The following is a 22,738-nucleotide window of genomic DNA, read 5'->3' on the forward strand; positions in this document are numbered from 1 at the left end:
CTCTCAGTGGACCAGAAGTAGCTCACAATTTGTGAGGCAGGATTTGATTGTTGAGTGTCACGGGTGGGGGGGATAGATATAGGAGTTTTGAGGTCAAGAAAAGAACCCATGGTGCCACATTCTTAGAAACAGTAGTGCCACAATGGGTAGCAGAAGATAAATTTCATCAAAATAATTCCTGTTAGATTCTGCCTCTGTGCACATCAGCTGTAAAGGTAAAGGTAGTCCCCTGTGCAAGCACCGGGTCATTCCTGACCCACGGGGTGATGTCATATCCCAACGCTTACTAGACGGACTATGTTTACGAGGTGGTTTGCCATTGCCTTCCCCAGTCGTCTACACTTTACCCCCAGCAAGCTGGGTACTCATTTTACCGACCTCGGAAGGATGGAAGGCTGAGTCAACCTTGAGTTAGCTACCAGAAAACGATTTCCTCAGCTGCACACACACACATTCTACCCTACGCAGAGGAAAGCATCGTCCAGAAGCTGCCTAACCAACATCTTTTCTATTTCCCAATGTTGGTGAGAGCGATGGCCCCTGAAGGTGTGCTGGATTGCATTGGTAGAGAGGCAGCCTAGCCCAAATGCATGCTGGATAGTGAGAACAGGGACAGCTTTGGAGTTCTCATGACTGAGGATTTGACTGCAGTAGCCCCAGGATGAAATGAGGGGTAGCTCAGGTTCTTCATTCACCACCACCCCTCGCACACACACACATGCACACACAATTCCCCCAGCATTGCCACTCTGCCTGAGTGCCTTTATAGGGCACACACACTCTCTCTACTGTGCTCTCACAACTTCCACTCGTTTTATTGGGGTTTGCACAGGAGGAAGTCTTGCTGAGTTCTGGCTGTGGTGTCTTGCCCTTCCTAATCTCTCTCTCTCTCCAGCCTTTTATGCATGGCTGTTTCCTTTGTGGTCACCCCTCCAATGACTTCAGGTCTTTGTGTTGATGGGGAAGGGCCACAGCTCAGTGGTAGAGCATCTCCTTGGCATGCAGGTTCAATCCCTGGCATCTCCAGTTAAAGGGACTAGGCTGGTAGGTGACCCCTGCCTGAGACCCCGGGGAGCTGCTGCCGGTCTGAATAGACAGTGCTGACTTTGATGGGCCAAGGGTCTGATTCAGTATAAGGCAGCTTCATGTGTTCATGTGTTGTTCATGTGCTCATGCCATTTCCGACCGTCAGAGGTCACTTTGCTCTCCCCTTGCATTTCCCCCCATTTTGCCCATGTTTTCAAATTCTAGATAAAACAGGTCCCTGGAACACGCCGGTAAACACGGGGGGGGGGGGAGAGCGAGGCGACCTCTGATGGTTGGAAACAGCATGCATCATCAACACAAAGACCCGAAGTCATTGGAGGGGTGACGGCGAGTGAAACAGCCATGCATAAAAGACCTCCCTCCAAGCTACAAATCTGGGTTTGCATGTTTCAGCGGACTCACCATCAAGCCTGGCAGTCAAAAATGGGATGATTATGCTAAAACAGGAGTCTAGTTATGCCCATTCGACTAACAGTTTATTCCAGTTTAAAGGTTTTGTGAATCAGCACTCCCTTCATCAGATGCATGGCAGAGTATATCCATCATACACAGCAGGAACGTGTTTGTGTGTGGGAAGGAGGAGCTTTTACAAGGGGCCATTTCAAAACCAAATCCAATCCAAGGAGTAATTACTTAGGCATGAGACTCCCAAGTGCTGTTAGAGAGGCGGTTAGATAAGTGTAAAATCTAGTGAGGTAAGCAGATACAACGGTAAGTTAAGTGTATTGGATTTGGTCTTGATCTGGCTTCTCTGTATAATACTTCCCCCTCCAACATACACACCCCTTTCTGTTCTGTATATATCAATCACTAGTAGGGTTGGAGAGTCAGCGTCGTGTAGTGGTTAAGAGCGGTGGACTCTAATCTGGAGAACTGGGTTTGATTCCCCACTCCTACACATGAAGCCAGCTGGGTGACCTTGGGCTAGTCACAGGTCCCTTAGAGCTCTCTCAGCTCCACCTACCTCACAGGGTGTCTGTTGTGGGGAGGGGAAGGGAAGGTGATTGTAAGCCGGTTTGATTCTTCCGTAAGTGGTAGAGAAAGTCGGCATATAAAAACCAACTCTTCTTCTTGCCATCTCTGGTTTGGGAAATACCTGGATTGTGAAAAAACTGGAGATTGGGACGCTGGAGCCTGAGGAGGGCAGGGATTGGGGAGGGGAGGGACTTCAGTGGGGTACAGTGCCATAGTGGGAAAGCATTGCACAATGCTTTGGAAAGCATTGTACAGTGGGGTACAATGCTTTCCAAAGCAGCCGTTTTCTCCAGGTGAACTGATCTCTGGAGCCTGAAGATCAGTTACAATCCCAGGAAATCTCCAGCCACCACCTGGAGGTCGGCACCCCTAATAAATCAGGCCTGATGGATTTACACACATCTGATCAAGTGAACTCTTATGCTGGGGGGGGGGGTTGTGATATGTCATTGGACCTTATTTTTTGCTAGACTGCCATGGCTATGCATCTGGGATCTTCATTATGATGTGTCTTAAGTGGAGAGGAGCTCACTGGTACAAATCTGTGTCAAAAGCTTCCCCACCATGGAGTCTTACATCTTGTTCACATGGCGTGGCCATGTGTCTAACCACCGAATCAAATTGCTTGCTAGCAAGGCCAGGTGAGATCTGCCTATGCCCTAATCCCTTTCCCCCTTGTCTGTTTCATCTCCAGTCGAACCAGGGAAGTGGGAAATAGAGCCTCCTTTCTAAAGTAAATGTGAAAGCTGATTCTCCTCCAGAAAAGGGGGGAATTCAGTCCTTTGCACTTAGTTCCACAGCCAGGGCGCAAGCTATGGTACCACCTGGGAAGAAGCCCGCCGGGGAAACTTCCAACTCAAATAAGAAATTCAAGCGGTATTTCAATGAGCGCTGGAAGGTAGAATTTGCCTGGCTGGAGTTTGACTACAAACAAAAAATAATGTTTTGCACCGTGTGCCGCCAAGCCCTTGTGAGAAACAAGCACGGCAAGGCCAAGAACGCTTTCACTGTGGGCACAGATAACTTCCAGCGCCATGCCCTCCTGCATCACGTGACCTCAGGAGCCCACCGGCAGGCCTTGGCAGTCAACAAAGAGCAGGTGGCTTTTGAGGCACAGACATGGTGTCACCAAGAGCTGATCCCACTGATCAAAAAGGAAGTAAATCCCATCAAGGTAGCTGCCCTCACCACTGTCTACTGGATGGCCAAAGAGGAGGTCCCGGATGAGAAATGTGCCTCCTTGCTTGAGTTGCACAAGTTCAATTTCTGCCAAGCTCTGCTGTCCTCTGACTGTGAATGGTACGACCAGCCCGACAGCATCCAAGCAATGCAGGTGTGTATGTGTTACCCCCATGTGCAGTGTTTGTGCATGCACATGCAAAGAAGCCTAAGCCTATGTCTTGACTCCAGAAAATCCATATTTTGTGGTCAGAATAAAATACGCCACTGAAGCACATTTGCATCATTGGCTTTCACGTCATTTCTTCTGCTCTATTTGTCATGGTTTCTAAATAATTTAGCCCTCCCCCACTCCAAATAGACTGGTGGTAAGAAATATTTAGCATTTTTAGGGTTGCCAATCTCCAGGTGGCACCTGGAGATCTCCCGCTATTACAATTGATCTCCAGATGACAGAGAGCAGTTCCCCTGGAGAAACTGGCTTCTTTGCAGGGTGGACTCTATGGCATTGTACCCTGCTGAGGTCCTTCCCCTCCCTGAACCCTACCCTCTCCAGGCCCCACCCTTAAATCCCCAGGAAATTTCCAACTAGGCTTGCCAGTTGCCCAGTGGGGGTGGGCCAAAGCCTGCCAATCCACCGGACTGCCCACTGACCCTCAGCTGGTCAACGGGCAAAGAGGCCCCGGGGGGGGAGGCACACGCACACACACTACCTACACAACGCACCAACGTCACTTCCCGGTTTACTCTATGAAAACTATGGAAACCATAGAGTTTTGGCAGAGATTTCTAGAGCATCCGTGTTGCTTCCAGGTAAACCTGGGAGTGGCGTCGGCTGGTCGCACACTCCCAGTCACACATCTGCAAAACTCCCAACAGTGGAGTAGAGAGACCTGGCAACCCTATTCCCAACCCAGAGCTGGCAACCCTATTTATGTAACACTTTTTAAGAGTGTTCAAAGGGCTTTGCATATATTATTTCAGCATTTTCAATATTTTATTTCACTACATTATTTTAGTATTCTTTCGCAAGCTTTTAAGAGAAGGGTACCCAACCTTTTTGAGCTTGCGGGCGCCTTTGGAAATCTGACATAGCCATAGGCACTACGTTGGGTATCCCTGCTTTAAGGTATTGTTATCATCCCCAAATTCACGACTCTGTTCTTTAGGCACTGTGCTGTATAAGCTTTCACTGACAGCTTATAGGGCTGAAGAAATGCAGTTACCAGAACTGGCTGAAGGAGATTTTGTTTTTGCCCACACTATAAATTTACAAACTGGGTCAGACATGCTTTCACTATCCTGGTTCCCAAATGAAGAATCCTGAGAATTGTGGATCTGTACAAGAGGGGCAGGGGCAGAATTGCAGGGCATTCGAATCCCAGTTGTATCTCAGTGTAGATTATCAGTTGCTCAGGTGCATCATTCCCCCCCCCCCAAATTAAATAAATAGTCTAATGATTTATTGTTATGGATAAAGATAGACACACACTCCTACATCTTCTGTGTGCTTTTAATTGTTGCGTAGAGAAATAATTGATTAGAAGAGCCTTTAAAAAGAATAAGGCCCCTGACAGGCTGGGTTCTGGTAGTTAACTGCGGAGTTCTTTAATGAGAAAAGCATTGAAGATCAGTTAGCTTAATAGACACTTCTGTTATGGGCCCTTCCTTTTTCAGAACAAATTTTCTCTCCCGCTCTTGGTTAGTCTATGAACACTAAGCTCAAGGGAAGAAAAAGGAGAAAATCCATTTCCTTTAATTTTACCAGCATCTCGTGCCTGTTAAAATCAAATTAATTTGTTTGCCCCATCTTGGGCGGTTGCCAGTTGCTTTGCATAAATAAAGGCCTCTGTTTTATGGCAGATAAACACACTAATTAGATTTCTCACCCCCAGTGGATATTGCAGAATTTCCTTTTTTTACAAGAGGATGGGGGGGAGGGAGGTTAGCAATTAAAATAATTTAGCAAAATGGAATTTAAGGAACTGGGGTAATTATAAGCTAGCAAAACCAGGGTGGTTTTGATATGTGAATTGAAGCACATTTCATGCAAAGTGGGACAGTCCAGCTTTGGTTTTGTGGCCAGATGAGAAAGGCAGGAATGTCTCCTCAAAGAAAGTCTATGGTGTGCCTGGATAGTCTGACCTGGGGCTATTCCGCATGCTTGACTTGCTCCTGATTTTCTTGGGACTCAATCCACAAGCATTGGAATCGGTTTGAACACAGTTCTGCCACACATCTGCTCTCCCTCTGCATTTTCACAGTTTTGGAGTCAGTTTCTTTTTTGCACGTGCCTTCAATAACAAGGATTTTCAAAGCAGGGTGCTATCATCGTTGGTGATGTCATCGGTGGCGTCATGGCCATTTTTAAAAAAAAACACTAAAATGTTGATATATTGCTGGAGTGTTGTAACAGTAGGCTTAGCTGAATTCCCAGCTTTCATTTAAAAACAAAAAAGTAACTCAGTAGCCCTTTCCCTCACAGAGATATGCCTTTTCCCTTATATCTCCATGAGGCAAGGGGCTAGAGACTTACTTTTTAAAATGAACACTGGAAATTCAAAGAATGTGCTAAGTCTATCATTACAACACTCCAGCAATATATCAATATTTTACTACCCTTAAAAAAAATCTCTCAGGGTGGGGTGGAGGAGAGGGAGTGGTTTGACCACAACAGTCCAATCACCGGACAGTGGCACAAAGGCACAAAAATGCATAAGGAGACTGGATAAACCAAAGCAGTATGGGGCCAGAACCCAAAAAAAAACCATGCGGAAAAGCCCCTTGTGAGGTCAGAAAGGGATGGGTCCTACAATCCTCTCACTAACTTTCCTCGAGCCCAAGAAGCCTTTCTTCAACTTAAGTGGCTCTTCCTTCAATGAAAGAGCCACTTAGTTCAGCTCAAACTTGAGCCTAAAGCAAAGGTGGCATATAAAGATTTTAATAAATACATTTTGCTCAGTGGAATGGTAAGTTAGGAGTAGGATTCACCCCTGTACCCACAGTCAAGGGACTATTTCCATTATCTTTACCCAGGCAGAAAAGGCCCAAGGGCCGTGGGTGGAACAATCCAGATTCTTACATTAAAACTTTCCAACATTTGGAAAGAATTAATACATTTTCATAAATTTCGTTTGTGCTGTGTGTTTGAAGAGGGGGTAGTAGGACAGAATTTGGGGAAACTGTGCTCCACATAGGGTTGCCAGGTCCATCTTTGCCATCAGTGGGAGGTTTTTGGGGCGGAGTCTGAGGAAGGCGGGGTTTGGGAAGGGGAGGGACTTCAGTGCCATAGAGTCCAATTGCCAAAGCAGCCATTTTCTCCAGGTGAACTGATCTCTATCGGCTGAAGATCAGTTGTAATAGCAGGAGATCTCCAGCCACCACCTGGAGCAACCCTAGCTCCACAGCATGAGCATGTGTGTTTTCCTGTACAGAACTCTAGGAAGATCATTTGATGCAAGCACAGGGAGAAGTAAATAGCTCATAAAGACCAACGTTGAGCAAAAACTGCCCCCCACACACACTTTCCACATCAGAAACCTCAATCCAGCCAATGAAACCTGCAAGTTGAAACATGTAGCCACAGGTGAAACTGTTTAATGAAAGGAAGGATTGATCCTTTTCTTAGGGCTCTTTATGGTGTCCTACCTCCTGTTTGGAGAAGCTAGGTTTTGAAGGACTCTTTAAATACCTTGTTTGTTTGTGTCCCCCCTCCCCACGCCATTTCTTGCTCACCAACACTAGGCAGCCATTGCCGAAGTCCTACATGCTGAGGCAAAGCTCAGGATGAAGTCCTCACCTTTCGTTGGTCTCGTGGTGGATGAGACTATAGATGCCCTGGAGAGAAGGAGGCTGATCGTATTTAGCACTGCCGTCTCCCTTCATGACGGCCAGACTGCCATCATGTTCCTAGGCACCGTTCCACTTCCAGACAGCGAGGATTGCACAGGGGCAAACAAAACCGTCAAGGCGATGCTCACTTTTGGACTACCAACCATGAAGGTTGCGTGGCTGAACTCTGTGGGATCCTCCCTGGTGACCCACAGGCTCAGTGGTATAAGGGCTAAGGTAAAAGCCATCTGCCCCCTGCTCACTGAAGTTCACTGCCTTTCTCACCACTGGAGTAGTCCACTGCGAGCAGCAAAGGACCTCTTCAAAGTAGAGAGCATACGGAAGTATGAGGCTGTTATGGATGCCATTTGCAAACTCTCTGTCAACTTCACTGCAGAGAACAGTCACCTCAGAGAGTTGCAAAAGGTCTTTCAGTTCTATGAGAGGGATACAGAAAGCCCCATGACTGTCCACTGGAGCTCCATCTTACCAGCTGTGGAGGCTATTAATTCCTCCTGGCCGACCTTGTTGTTTCATCTGGAGAGTGAGTTGGAGAGATCCCCGATGGCGTTGGGCATCTGTGAAGAACTGAAGAAATTCTACTTTGTAGCCTTTACTAAAGTACTTCTGGACACCCTGCCTGTCTTCCAGACACTAAGCAGATTTTTCTTCCTAGAGGATAATGATCTTTCCATCTTGAAACCCATCATTTCTGCCACCATTGTCAACCTCCAAATCCAGAAGAACGTCAATGACCAGAACTTCCAAGAGTTCCTTAATGACCTCATTGAGCATCCCTGTGGGGACCATCAAGGTGTAGAGAGTAGGTTCTTCTACAAAGGCGTGGAACTTACTGACTGTTCCAAGATGCACATGAAGAAGTTTGAGCATTTCAAGAAGACTTACCTGGAGGGCATCTGGCGCCATCTTCAGGATAGATTCCCTAGCCGGTCTTTGGAAGCGATCAGCTCTTTCTCGGCTATCTTTAACCCCATGTGCTACCCTCAGTCTTTAGAAGAGGTTGGAAGCTATGGCATGGATGAGTTGAATTTCCTTTTGCAGGCATATTCCAGCATGGTGGTGAGTGACCGGGCACTGGATGACTTCCATCTCTTCAAACAGATAGTGTTCAGCCTCCGTCAGCTCTCCTACAAGGATCTATGTGCTAAACTGGTCTGTGAGAATTCTGAGATGCACAAATTGTTTCCAGACTTTGCCATCCTGGCTGTCGTTGCTCTCGTGATGCCTTTCGGCTCTGCTCTCAGAGAGAAAATCAACCGAGGAAAGGAGCTCCTGAAGCAGCGCCGGTGGAGTTACTCAAAGGAAGACCAGGGCTTGTCCAGCATCATGAAAATTGCCCTCAATGGACCAGCTCTTGAGGAGTTTGATTTTGCCTTGGCTGCTGAATATTGCAACAGCAACAGGTGAAATGATGCAGGTTAAATAAGTTTGAGAGAGGAGCATTAAAATCACTTTAATTGAGCCGAAATCTTGCTGGAAAGAGTGTGAAAGTGTTCAATTTTATCTAGGTTACCCATCAGATTTAGGGGAGGAGGAGTGAAGAGGATGCTGTGCATTTTAACAAAAGTACTGTCGTTTTATCAGTAACAAAGATGAGTTGCAGGTTCCCAAAACAAATCACAGATGTTTCTTGTTCATTCAGAGCCAAATTGTGCAATTTGTGGAGTTCCACTATTTATTCCTAACTTTTTAAATGAAAGCTCTGCTATATGGCTTGAGGTTGAGTGAAGGGCCAGTCTGTTGCAGGGGAGGGCATAGTTAAACTCTTTCCTTGACAGCCATTAGTCTGTTCAAGAACCTGCTTCACTACTAGCTACTTTTCTCTTTCAGTTGGGTGGAAAATACAGGGGCCCTGTATACGTAGATACAGACCCACACACACATTCTGATTGGTGGGAAAGCAGCTCAGAGTACCGGTTTAAGCAAAGAAATGACTGACAAGCCTCTGCCATCTAATCATCTTCCAAACTTGAAGCATTAAAAATGAAGGCAACTAGGGTTCTTCTCAGTCCTGCACTGGTATTTCAGGAAATGTTGGGGGTATTGCCTGGGGAGGGCGGAGTTTCACGAGGGTGTGACCTCACTTCTTGGTGAAGCTCTAGGAATTTCCCCAGTCTCTGTGGTTCTAGGCCATAGAGACTAGGAGGAATTCCTACACCATCATCGATGCTGCTTCCACCCCATTTTTTTCTCCTGCTCTTCAAATGATCAAGGGTGAGGGACTGAGGGCAGGGGTGGGAGATTGTCCACTGCCTGCAGGCAAATGGCAAGCCTAAAGAAAAGCAGAACTGCACATAACATGAACATTGACTTTCAGTGACTCAGAAAGGCCTGCCATAACTGAAAACAAGAGAAACGGTGCATATCTTGATTCCTTTTGGTTCCAATCCAACGGGTCTCCTCAGCCATGGTTCTTATGCCGTTACAGAGCCTTCTGGTGTATGTGTCTGTGTGTATGTGGCAGAGTGTAACTAATGTATAAAACTGTTGCCCATCCTGGTCAAGCAGAGATACTACCATCTTCTCCCACTGCAAAATTCTGGAAATAGGATGCAAGCTTATGTAGAGAGTGAGAGAGAGCACACACATACACCGTTTGGGGGTTATAAATTGTTACCAAGCTATGAAAAGGTAGGAACCAAACTCTACCGAGCTATTTCCCCCAAGGAAATGTACTGGGGGAATCTGGACTTTCCTCAACTAGTACAGCTGCCTGCTGCAAAAACCACGGCTGCAGTTTTGCTCCGTTAAAATTAGCAGACATTGTGCTGTTGATTCAGTTGCAAAACCAGAACTGTCCCCAGTGCATTAATTCCTGTTTCCACCTGCGAATAATGACAAATCATTATTTATTTTACTCTTGAGCTTTAAACCTGCAGTATTTCTTTTGTCCCCTCCCTTTTTTTTTTACAGCAGTGCTCTGCAGCTGTTAATGCAGATGGGCTACACAAACTTAGAATACAGAAAAGATATTTGCATATCATATTATTTTCTTGAAATAAGGTTTGATTCTTCAGTGTTCTTCATGCGTAGTCTCTCTCACACACACATGCCTTAAATGTTTGGAATAAACTTGCAGTTGCCCCAGTGATAAACTGAATTTCTTTTTTCCTAACATCTTAACCAAAAAAATGTCAAGCTTGTTGCAATGTTTCTCTTTTTGGTATAATTATGGAATGTATTATACAGATTGCCCTGACCTGGATGGCCCAGGCTAGCCTGATCTCGTCAGATCTCAGAAGCTAAGCAGGGTCAGCCCTGGTTAGTATTTGGATGGGAGACCACCAAGGGATACCAGAGTTGCTGTGCAGGGGAAGGCACTGGCAAACCACCTCTGATAGTCTCTTGCCATGAAAACCCCAAAAAGGGGTCGCCATAAGTCGGCTGCGACTTGACGGCACTTTACACACACACATTATACAGATTGTCCAAGAATAAAAACAGATCATTGTGTTTACTTCCTTTTTTTCTCCAGAAATTAATTTGCTTTTTCCTCTGAGAGTTTTCAGTTTGAGGGTGGGATTTCAGAAGCTTTAAAACTGAAAGGGGGAAAAGGAACCAGCTTCCTGTTCTCATATCTGGTAGACGTGTCTGTTTTTGCAGGCAGAGGGAAGGGGTCCTTCAGATGGTCCTGGAGCTGAGAAGGTATAAATGATGGCATAAAGGTATAAAGGAAAACTTTCTGCATGGAGAGAAGAGGAGGTTGGCTAGATATTTGTCTGGCTTTTAAAGTATTTTTTAATTTCCAATTTGAAATTGGATATTTTCTGAATAAGCCAAGAGAGGGGAGGGACTTGAGTGGGATATAATGCCATAGAAACCACCTTCCAAAGCAGCCATTTTCTCCAGGTGAACTGATCTTTAGCGGGTGGAGATCAGTTGTAATCCCAGGAGACCTCCAGCTACTACCTGGAGGTTGGCAATGCTATGTGGAAAGTGTGTGTGCACGCACAGGGGGTGACTTTAGTGTGTATGGGGGCATGGTCGTTGTGAGCCAAGAAGGTTGGGATTGCAATGTTCCTTAGCATGTGTGCTGAGGCTACAAACTGAACAAGAATATCAAGACTGATGCCAGCCTTGTAGTCCTATAGCCTGAAGACGTGTGCTGGGCTCCCCTCCGGCCCCATTCCACCTGACATCCTGTTCAGCATACAGCTAATAAAGAAAAGGGTGTGTGTGTTTTTTCAACACAGGCATCCCTCACCTAACCTAAACTTTCTCACCAGGCAAGCCTCTATCTCCTTGTGGCCATGTGGCTGATCTTTCCAGTAGTGGCATCCTTCTGTCCCCGGGCACTCACTGGAGTCCTTACCGTTTTCGTTGAGGGAAATCCTTTTAATTGAGTGTCTAAATTAACTGCTAAAAATATATCCCACAGCTGCTCAGTTGGAATATCACTGACAAGAAACTTCAGCCAGTGGGCCTCCAGTGGGTGGGGGGAAGGAAAGATGATCTAAAGAAGCAGAGCAATCACCCAAAAGCTTAGCCTTGTTTTCAGTAAGGCCTAGAAATGGGAGTGGGAGAATCCCTCCAAATCCACCGGCTGAGCCCCAAGGCAAAAGTGTTTGCTTATTAAACTATATCCAGCCCTTCCTCCAAGTAGGGTCACCAACCTCCAGGTACTGGCTGGAGATCTGCTATTATCCAGCCGATAGAGATCAGTTCACCTGGAGAAAATGGCTGCTTTGAAAGGTGGATTGTATGGCATTATACCCCATTGAAGTCCCTCCCTCCTCAAGCCCTGCCCTCCTTAGACTCTGCCCCGAAAATCTCCAGGTATTTCCCAACCTGGAGCTGGCAACCTGGAGCTGACTTCCAAGTAGGGTTGCCAACCTCCAGGTACTAGCTGGAGATCTGCTATTTCAACTGATCTCCAGCTAATAGAGAGCAGTTCACCTGGAAATGGCTGCTTTGGCAATTGGACTCTATGGCATTGAAGTCCCTCCCCAAACACCACCCTCCTCAGGCTCCACCCCAAAAACCTCCCACCAGTGGCAAAACCTCCCACCCCAAAAACCTCCCACCTGACAATCCTACCTCCAAGGGAGGTCAGGGTAGTACTAATGACCAAATCCTGGGACACCTTAATGACTGACACATTTATTGTGGCACAAAGTGAATTAAGAACCCGCTTCATCAAATGCATGAAATGTTCTCAATCAGCTGGCACGTATGCCCACACAAACATGTGCATATGGGGAGGGAGGCTTGTGTACTGTAAGGTTGTTACAGATCAGGTTGCCAACCACAAGGTATGTCCTGGACTTCTCCTGGAATTACAACTGATCTTCAATCTGCAAAGATCAGTTCTCTTGGAGAAAATGGGAACTTTGGAGAGTGGACTCTGTAGTATACCATAAAGCAGAGGTCTCCAACCTTTCTAAGACTGTGGGCCCATTTGGGATTCTGACATGGCATGGTGGGCGCAGTCACAAAGTGGCTGCTGCAGGAGGCAGAGCCAGCCACAAAATGATTGCCACAGCTTAACTTCAATAACACAGTGTAGATCCTTGTGCTGTTCTGGCAGGTGCTGCCAAAGCAACATTTTAAAAAATCTGCACAGCCAATCAAATCTCCAGTAGTCAATCAGAAGCCTTGCTGGGCAAAAGCCCTACCTGGCCCCACCCACTTCCTAAAAGTACTTCGGCGGGACCAGAAAAGATGTCTGCATCTGCCATGGCGCCCACAGACACCACGTTGGAACCCCTGCCATAGAGTCGATGAGAAACAGAAGTCTTAGAATCATATCACTTTGAAACGATGGCACTGCTGAGCTCCCTTCCCAACCTCTGTCCTTCCTGTTCTCTCCCCCCAAATCAACAGGACTTTTCCAAACCGGAGTTGGCAACCCTAATTGCAGAAGGTCTAGTAGATCTGTCATATTTTTCTGCGGAGCCCAAATGTATTTAAGATAACAATTGACACAGAAAGTAGTAGATCAGGATTGGGGGAGGGGGGCAAGTGTCCTGCTATAGTGGAAGAGTGAGACCTCCCAGCCTGGGCCCTCAGTCCCCTTCCAATGCTTGACAGACTGGTGGTGAAAAATTGGGGAGGGGGCTGTTTGGTGTCATTTCAACTCCCAGCATCACTTCCAGCTCAAAAACGGAAGTGATGCCTGGGTGACCCTCTATGGTGAAGATTCACCCAAAAGCCATAGAGTCATAGAGTCCAGTCTCCGAAACATCCATTTTCTCCAGTCTCTGTAGTCTGGCGATGAGCAGTAATTCTGGGGGGTTCCCCAGGTCCCTCCTGGAGGCTGGCATCCCTAGATGTATGCTCTGCATTAACCGGGGGGGGGGGGGACACCACACGTCTTCCAGAGAGGCGCTGAAGTCTTACTTGAATATCAGTGCAATCCTAAAGAGAGTTACTCCAGTCTAAGCCCATTCATTTCAGTTGGCTTAGACTGGAGAAACTCTTCATAGGATTGCGCTGTAAATGATGCATATTGAGAAAGATGAGTGTTTTTTTTTTTTTTTAATTTATATAATTCTGCTTTTGGTAATCCTGGGGAGGGGCACGGAGCCCAGCAGAGGATTTCAGCTCTCACACACTAGAAAATATGTCTGTGGAGCTTTCTGTCAGACATTGGCAGGATCCAGGCATCGTGGTAGATCACGGTTTGGGGGAGGCATGGACCCTAAAGGTTGCTTCAAGGCCACGCCTGCGCACTCCCTCCTCCCCTTGCGCACAGAACACAATTGAAATCCTTCTGGTTGGCATGCCTTCGGCCAAGCAGCAATTTGCTGTGACATCTGAATGTGTGCGTCTAGGCACAAGTTTGTTTCTTCTGTACAAAATAGGATTCTAAACTGGGGCAGCTCAGAATCCCTGTTGTTGTTTATTTTAATTACTGCAAACAGAAAGAAATAAAAAATATAACAAAGTATAACAACAGTGGTGGCAAATCTACAGATAAACATCTGTAAAAGGTTTCCAAGTGTCAAGAAGATCTTCATGCGCAGTTGTCATCTATACCATACGTTCAAATGTTGCTAAAGTTGCAAAGTCTTCAATCCATTGGATTACTGGAGGTGGGCATTTATCTTTCCAGTGTTGTAATGCAACTCTTTTAGCAACAGTAAGGGTACCAAGGGTCCATTTCCGTTTACCATCAGTTAGTCTCCAAGGGAGAGACAAATAGTTTAAAAGTACATATGGTAAGCATCCTCAACAATCAATGAATAATCTAACAGAAAAATGATATTGGGCTAGTCACAGTTCTCTCTGAACTCTCTCAGCCACACCTACCTCACAAGGGGCCTGTTGTGGGAAGGGGAAAGGAAGGCAACTGTAAGCCGCTTTGAGACTCTTTAAAGGTAGAGAAAAGCGTGATATAAAAATAAAAAGACCGAATGATGGAATAGGCCCGAAGAGTATGTTTAATAGACCTGTCTGGTAGGTTACAGCGCCAACAATTAGACATTTTACTTAGTCCTTCGCTAAAAAGTCACTGTGGTGTCCAGTATATCCTAAGCATACTTTTTGGCTGAATGGCTCACCGCTTAAGGTCCACAGAAACAACAGGTACAAAATTTAGGGCCATGTCCCATTGCTATGGCAAAATAAGGTGAGCAAGTTCCTTACTCCATTCATTTCTGAGATTTTGCATATCATATTTATTAATCAGTAATTTCAATTGATGGATGGATGGATGAACATCAAATATTTGTAAACAAATATTGTAGGTTTCATTTTCTGCCTTGATTCAATTAGAGTTTCCAAGAATGAGCAAGATTATGAAACACTTAGGCCATTTATGCATGGTCAATTTTGATGCTTGTTCAAAGCTCTCTTTTAAAATGCGACTTTAAAAATGCCTATTCACGGTCCCACTGCAAAAGGAGAAATTCCACCCACCACCCACTCGCCTGCTCCTTCGTTCGTTTGCATAGCCATTAGCATGTGCATAGCTAATGCGCCGCTGTTGTTTTGCATGGTTCCCTCTGATTATTCTTCCAAGCACACAAGGTTGCGTTAAGTGGGCTCTTTTGTAATGCGAAGCAGGTCTGCACCGGCTTTGCAGTCACTTCCGGAATGACGGTTCAGTGTGCAAAATTTAAAAAAATCTGTGGGGCAATTCAGTCTGGATTGCGCTTCTAATTACCATGCAAAAATGGCCCAAGTGCTGCAGGGCCATATTTAGATATCAACAGAAGTTGACAGGTCATGTCTAGACCTCAGCCAAGACAATAATAAAAACTTGTCCCCGTAGTCTCTTAATTGGTTCAAAGTAAAAATCCCCCAACACATCCAAGCCTTCCATTAAAAAAGATTTTTTCCCAGTTTTTAAATCTGGATTGGCCCATACTGTTCGTTTAGCATGCGAAAATGGATCAAATTGATATTGTTGTGACATTATCTCCCGTACATCTCTACCTGCAGAAATTGCACGAGGGACAGAATCTACTGCTGCATGAATAGGCCCTGATGCAGTGGTTCTCAACCTTTTTTGCTCCATTCCCCCCCTTTCACCAATGTTCAGAATATAATTCCCCCCTTCCCAAGATAGTCTAATTAAAAAAAAAAAACTACAGTTTTACAGATAGTACATAATCTACAGGACATCACACTTTGCTGAATAATGGTCCCAGTCCCCCCCCCCCAACCCTAAAATCCCCCGGGGGAATTCCCCCCATGTTGAGAACCCATGCCCTAATGCATTCCATTTAAAGAGACAAGAAACCTCCAAAATAGCCCATGATGGATAGTCCAATTGAGAAGAGCAACGGTGTCATCAAAATACTGGCCTCCCTATCCTTCCCTTCCCCTCTTTCCCTTCCTTCTTTTCCTGTTCCCTCCCCCCCCCCCATTTCCCTTTAGTCCCTTTTACCCTGTCTGTCCTTGATAAGTCTAGCTGTGGTCCATTTCTCCCCCTGTTTGATGTTATACTACCGCTGGAAGAACATCCCTCCTTGTTGGGGCATTTATTTAGGCACCGTCGATTAGATTTATTAGTCTAAACACTCAGCGATATGGTGATTCATGTACTATATTTTAGGTAATGGATTTATGTATTATATTATGTACTGTGACTGCGTTATTAGCCGCCCTGAGCCCGGCATTGCCAGGGGAGGGCGGGATATAAATAAATGATCATTATCAATATTAAGTTCCCTAGCCCAGATCTTCAGAGCGACAACTTTTAAGGGCTGAGACTGCCACCAACTGATGCCAAGCGGTAGATCCCATAGAGTGTTCTGCCAGCTGCCAGAGTTCCTGGCAGGAGGGGAGCGCCAGAGGACATTGCCCTTGACAGGCGGGCTGCGTTATGAAGGCCAGCTGAGCCGGAAGGGCCTGGTTGCTGGCCCAGCTGGGTCTGTGCGCTTCTCCAGGTGCAGGCTGCAAATTAGGCACCTCCGGATCCTTCCAGCGATCTTCAGCTGGCTTCTCCTCCTTGACCAAGTGCAGCGGGTCGCAACAGGAGGGTGGGGAGGATTAGACAGACGTTCTTTCCTTTCTCCCTCAAACCGCCAGGAGAGCCAGGAGCATACTTTTGAGCCAGGCATGATTCATGATTATTTATGGGCTTTATACATATTCACACACACACACACACTTTTTTTGCCTTTGAAAATAAATACGTGAACAACCGTCCTCTCCTCACACTCTCTTCCCTAGATTTCCCTTCTGAGTGACTTTGCCATTAATTTGATCAGCACATGGCTGATGAAACAACTGTGGTTTCTCCCCCTGGAGTCAAAGCTGGATTGGGGAGCAGCTCCCTCCACGAGGAAGGGAATAAATTTGTCCAGTCTGCTAGAAAGAGGTCATTTTTTCCTCCCAGGCAGATAGGGTTGTTCTGCCACAATCTGTAGGGAAATGTGCAAACTAAAGGTTGGGTGTTGTTGTTTTTTTAAGGCTTTTAGGTGGTTTTTGATCCGTTCTTTTCCTACCCCTCTCCCTTTATACTGGCAAATAAAGTTAAATAATAATAATAGAAACTTGATGTAGAGCAATATAGAATTAGGGAGAGGAGCACTTAGCCGCCAGCTGATGGGGGGTGAATGCTTTGCTGTCTTTGAACAAGCACTGCATGCATTGCTGAGACAAGTGTGGAGGGAGGAAGAGCCTTATGTTGCCCGGGCCCCTAGAAACAGTGCAGTACATTATGTGGGCCCTGAAATGCCTTACAACCCATGACCCTGGTGGTCCCTTCCAAGTCTATGATCCAATGATTCTGTGACCATGGGGTCCCTGGCAAAAGCCTCCAGCAGGTTTTACTCTCACTGCAATAGTGCCCTTGGATGTAGGGTTGCCAACTGCAAGCTGGGACATTCCTGGAGATTTGGAGGTGGCGCCTGGGGAGGGTGGGGTTGGGGAAGGGGAGGGATCGCAGCAGTGCCATAGAGTTCACCCTCCAAAGCAGCCATTTTCTCTGGGGGAACTGATCTTTGTAGTCTGGTTGTAATTCCAGGAGATCTCTAGAGTGCCATGCATCACATGTGGCTTTGTGAGTGAATGGTGACCATTATCTAATATTCGTAGGGTTGCCACCCTCCAGGTACTAGCTGGAGATCTCCTGCTGTTTCAACTGATCTCCAGCTGATAGAGATCAGTTCACCTGGAGAAAATGGCCGCTTTGGCAATTGGACTCTATGGCATTGAAGTCCCTTCCCTCCCCAAACCCTGCCCTCCTCAGGCTCTGCCCATAAAACTTTCCGCCGGTGGCGAAGAGGGACCTGGCAATTTGGTTTTTGTTCTTAAAATGCTTTATCATGCAGCAACTGGGTTGGGGGGTGGATTTTCTCTGACAGTAAGCTCTACAAAATAAGCCAATTACAAAGTAGCATTTAAAGCTTGGAGACTGCTGGTGCATAGACTCTAGGGTTGCCAACCTCCAGGTACTGGGGGAGAAATTAGGCACCACTGTATTGATATCAACAGATGAGGAAATTAGTACAGGGGCGAACAAGTATTTTGAGGTGCAAAAATATTTATAAGCTACTGTGTCTAAACAATTACGCACAAACAATTACACATACATATTGACGAAAATCTTATACATCAACTATACATCCCATCTCATGGACGGTAGTAGACAAAGGAATATATCTATACAAGAGTGCAAAGTCTCTCACTGTATGTACATCAGTCTTCTGTATAAGTGTCATACAGGTAAGTGAGCAGTTCTAATAATTATAGATAGTTCAAGGAGGATTTGCTTCAAGGAAGATACGGCCGTTTCAAATTCTTTGGATTCTTCATCAGTCTTTCAAGCATATTCCTCTATATTGCACATCTCTAGTAATTAATTTCAAAGTGCTGCATGCATATCAGATCCCACGTGGGATCTGCACTTTGAAATTAATTATTAATTAATTAATAATTAGCTGGCGATCTCCTGCTATTACAGCTGATCTTCAGCAGATAGAGATCCATTCCCCTGGAGAAAATGGCTGCTTTGGCAATTGGACTCTATGGCATTGAAGTCCCTCCCCACTCCAAGCTCCACCTACCTCAGGCTCCGCCCCCAAAACCTTCCGCCGGTGGCAAAGAGGGACCTGGCAACCCTAATAGACTCCCATCAGTGAGTCCAGCGAGCAACTGATATGCCTGTATTATTGTATCAATTCCCAATGACAATAACACAGTAGGAGGTTGATAGTTCAAAGCAGTTTGTTTATTAGGCCCAATATACACACTGGGTGAAAATTGCCCAAATGCCAGGACAATTCACACCAACATCAAAGGAGTGCAAGCACAGATATAATCTTTGGTAATGGGAGGTGCAAAAGACGAAATACATGGCGTCAATACATAGAACCAATAGTAGATATTTAAGGATCTGAATACCCTATTAGAGATTCGGAGGCGTTACATAGAAATGGTGATCTCATTCTCACCAATGAGCAGTGAAGACCCTCATGGTCAGGTGCTTTTCTATTTGATCCTAAATTACTGCAGTTCTTCTTATCTTGGACCCTGGCAGCTGCCAAGGCTAACTAAGAGGGTTCCTAGCGGTTCTTATCTCTGGAAAACCAGCGTATGCAAGCATACTAAAGCCATCTATGGATTCTTCAATTACCTTCTAACTAAGGAGCAACAGTGGGCCTCTTATACTTGAGGCCTGTAACATATGCAAGTGCTTGGTGTAACTCTACAAGCCACCTCTAATATGCTGAGTGTGGCATGTTCATGAGTGCAGATATACTTTATTGAGTACAAAGAATATATTTCAAATCAAAGAATACATTTCCAATACATTTCCCATAGCATGTAATGATTTCAGGCATTGCACAATGAACCAGAGGTCAAACTCCCATGCACAAACAACCAAAGTCTTCTCTGCATCCGCCAGTACTGTATTAGGGCCAGTTGAGAATGTGACCGAACCCTTGGGAACAGTTCTTTTTTTCAGGCAGAAATTAATACGTCCATATGTGTATCTTCAAAAAATTCCCTAGTAGTGCCTATGATTTATATACCATTTGGAAGGCCCAGTTTTATGGCCTGGGGTACCATTAAAGCAGTGCATGAGGTCACGGCACAAGCACAACATTCAAATCTGTGGTCCCTTCGCTGGTGCTGCTGATATGGGCATGAAGCTGGGAGAAGGAGCCCCCGGGGCAGGGGCCAAGGGGGTGTGCCACGTGCCTTGGCCCCAGGGGCAGAGAGAAATGCACTGGGCAGGGCGCGCAGCGGCCACCCCCGCAGAAAGAAAGAGAGGGAGAGCAGCGGCTGGTACAAGCTGAGGGTGGGTGAGCAAGCGGGCAGCGCGTGCTCCAGCCGGGCCGCGGACAGGCAGCTTCTTCTCCCCATGCTCGCGCTGGCAAGGAACAGCCGTATTTTGAATGCTGTGGTGGTCCAGTCATATTGTTGCTAATTGGGATAGTACTGACCACAAAGAGAAAATAACCTGGTAAGTGCTACAGGCTCGGATCACTTCACTGGTTCCCAACCAGGGGTCCGTGGACCCCCAGGGGTCCGCGAAAACTAAATTAAGGTCCACGAAACAAAGTTATAAACCCATAAAAAATTAATATTTTCAATTAAAAGTTCTCTATTATAAAAATATATATTCAAATACTATTCTAAGTTTAATGTTTAACTAACAGTTATGATTAAAGTTTATTTTCAAATTCTCAGAATTTTAATTTTGAACCTTGGGGTCCCTGCACCGAACAAAAAAGTCATAGTGGTCCCTGGTCAAAAAAAGGTTGGGAACCACTGACTGATAGAGCAATGGTTTGCCTACCTTATGGTGGAAACGCACACCACAAATATGTTAGCAGTGCCCCCCCTTTTAATCTGAGGGTCACTAATCCAAGAGAAACGGTGTTGACCGTCTCTAATAACGGAAGTAGGCTTGTATAGTACAGTGCAAAGTGATGGTATCACTTTACTCTGTTCTGGTTAGACCTTGGGAGTATTGTGTTCAGTTTGGGGCACCACAGTTTAAGAAGATGTTGACAATCTGGAACGTGTCCAGAGGAGGGCTACGAAGACGGTGAGGAGTAGGAAAATTTGAAGAAGAAGAGAATGATTGAGAGGTGATATGATAGCCATCTTCAAGTATCTGAAGGGCTGTCATATAGAGGATGAAACGGAGTTGTTTTCTGTTGCCCCAGAAGGTTGGATGAGAACCAACGGGTTGAAATGAAATCAAAAGAGTTTTTGGCTAAACATTAGGAAGAACGTTCTGACAGTTAGAGCGGTTCCTCAGTGGAACAGGCTTCCTCGGGAGGTGGTGGGTTCTCCTTCTTTGGAGGTTTTTAAGCAGAGACTAGATGGCCATCTGACAGCAATGCTGATTCTGTGAACTTAGGCAGATCATGAGAGAGAGGGCAGGAAGAGATGAGCCAGTACTTGGTTCTTGTGGCCCTTTCGTACATGCCCAGGGTAATGCCAATCATCACTTTGGGGTCAGGAAGGAATTTTCCTCCTGGTCAGATTGGCCAGGGATGCTGGAGGGTTTTTTTAATTTTTATTTCTTGTCTTCCTCTGGACAAAGAGCAGGGGCCACTGGGAGAGTGGAAGGGGTGGAGGGGGGGAGAGGCAGCGGTGAATTTCCTGCATTGTGCAGGAGGTTGGACTAGATGACCCTTGAGGTCCCTTCCAGCTCTATGCTTCTATGTTTCAGGGTCACACAGGGCCAATTCTTAAGCCAAGCCAATGACGAGGCACGGCAAAGGCTCAGCTCACCCCCAGGCATTGGGGGCGTGGGAGGTCCCCAATAAAAGTAGTATCCCCTGAGAGGTTTTTCAGCCAAATATTCCACCATAGATCATAACTCCAGCTCTGGGTTGGGAAATACCTGGAGATTCTGGGGATGGAGCCTGAAGAGGGCAGGGTTTGGAGAGTGGAGTGACTTCAATGCCATAGAGTCTAATTGCCAAAGCAGCCATTTTCTCCAGGGGAACTGATCTCTGTCGCCTGGAGGTCAGTTGTAATAGCAGGCGATCTCCAGCCACCACCTGGCAGTTGGCAACCCTAGTAGGGAGGCCAGCATAGAGGACATCCGCGGCTGCCCTTAGCTGTAGGCCTGGTGGAACAACTCTGTTTTACGAGCCCTGCGAAACTCTTCAAGGTCCCGCAGGGCCCTGATGTTGCTAGGGAGTAGGGTTGCCAGATCCAGGTTGAGAAACTCCTGGAGATTTGAAGATGGAACTTGGGGAGGACAGGGACCTCAGCAGGGTATAATGCCAAAGAGTCCACCCTTCAAAGCATCCATTTTCTCCAGGGAAACTGATCTCTGTAGTCTGGAGATGGGCTGTAATTCCAAGGGATCCTCAGGTCCCACTTGGACGCTGGCAACCCTACTGGGGAGGGAGTTCCACCAGGCCAAAAAGGCCCTGGCTCTTGTTGAGGACAACCACACACGCTTAGGGCCAGGGACCACCAGTTAGTTATTATCTGCAAAACGGTAATGTAATTCTGTACTAAAATAATTCCCGGGTGTGTGGGAACCCACTTTCTATCTGGACCCATAGTGTGTCAAGAGTGGGGGTTTAAGCTTTTTTTCCCCATGCCATTTTCCCAACATCAAATGGTCTCGAAGAGCTGCTTGTTCGCCCCATTGGGGAAACTTAAATGTTAACCCATCGAGTACATGTATGTTTTCCTAACAAGACAAACAGCAACTTCCCAAACATCTGGGGGGAGGCCCTATAGGCAGCATATTGTGTAGTTAGGCCCTGAGGCACATCTTTTCCTGGACTGAAATTAGAAGCATGCTTAATTTTTACAATTGAAAAGGTTTCCTGTAATGTGTGAGAATAAGAGTTACCTGCCTTCAGAAGAACTTGCCTCCTTCATTTCTGCATCGTCATTGATCTCGGTGGTTCACACAGTTGAAGGAGGCAAGCCTAGAACAGTAACTCATCCAGACATGCAACAGACAACAGTTAAGAGCAGTGGTTTGGAGTGGTGGGCTCTAATCTGGAGAACCGGGTTTGATTCCTCACTCCTCCACATGAGCGGTGGACCCTAATCTGGTGAACCAGGTTGGTTTTCCCCACTCCTACACCCAGTCCAGCTGGGTGACCTTCGGCTAGTCACAGCTTTCTCAGCCCTACCTAACTCACAGGTGTTGTGGGGGGGAAGGGAAGGTGATTGTAAGCCAGTTTGATTCTCCCTTAAGTGGTGGAAAAGTCAGCGTATAAAAACCAATTCTTCTTCTATGGAGAGCAGAATTTTTTTCCTGTAATTTTGCATTGGGAGTGTGAAGTGATCTAAGTGCACC

The 22,738-nt window shown here is 46.2% G+C and overlaps 1 protein-coding gene across 1 annotated transcript in view; it reads left to right on the top strand.

Moving 5' to 3' along the window:
• ZNF385C (zinc finger protein 385C) overlaps positions 1 to 22,738 on the top strand; it is a 114,744-nt gene that overhangs the window by 58,077 nt on the left and 33,929 nt on the right. The window lies entirely within an intron of this gene.

The sequence above is a fragment of the Euleptes europaea genome, chromosome 18, assembly GCF_029931775.1.
Source record: "Euleptes europaea isolate rEulEur1 chromosome 18, rEulEur1.hap1, whole genome shotgun sequence".
Taxonomy (NCBI): domain Eukaryota; kingdom Metazoa; phylum Chordata; class Lepidosauria; order Squamata; family Sphaerodactylidae; genus Euleptes; species Euleptes europaea.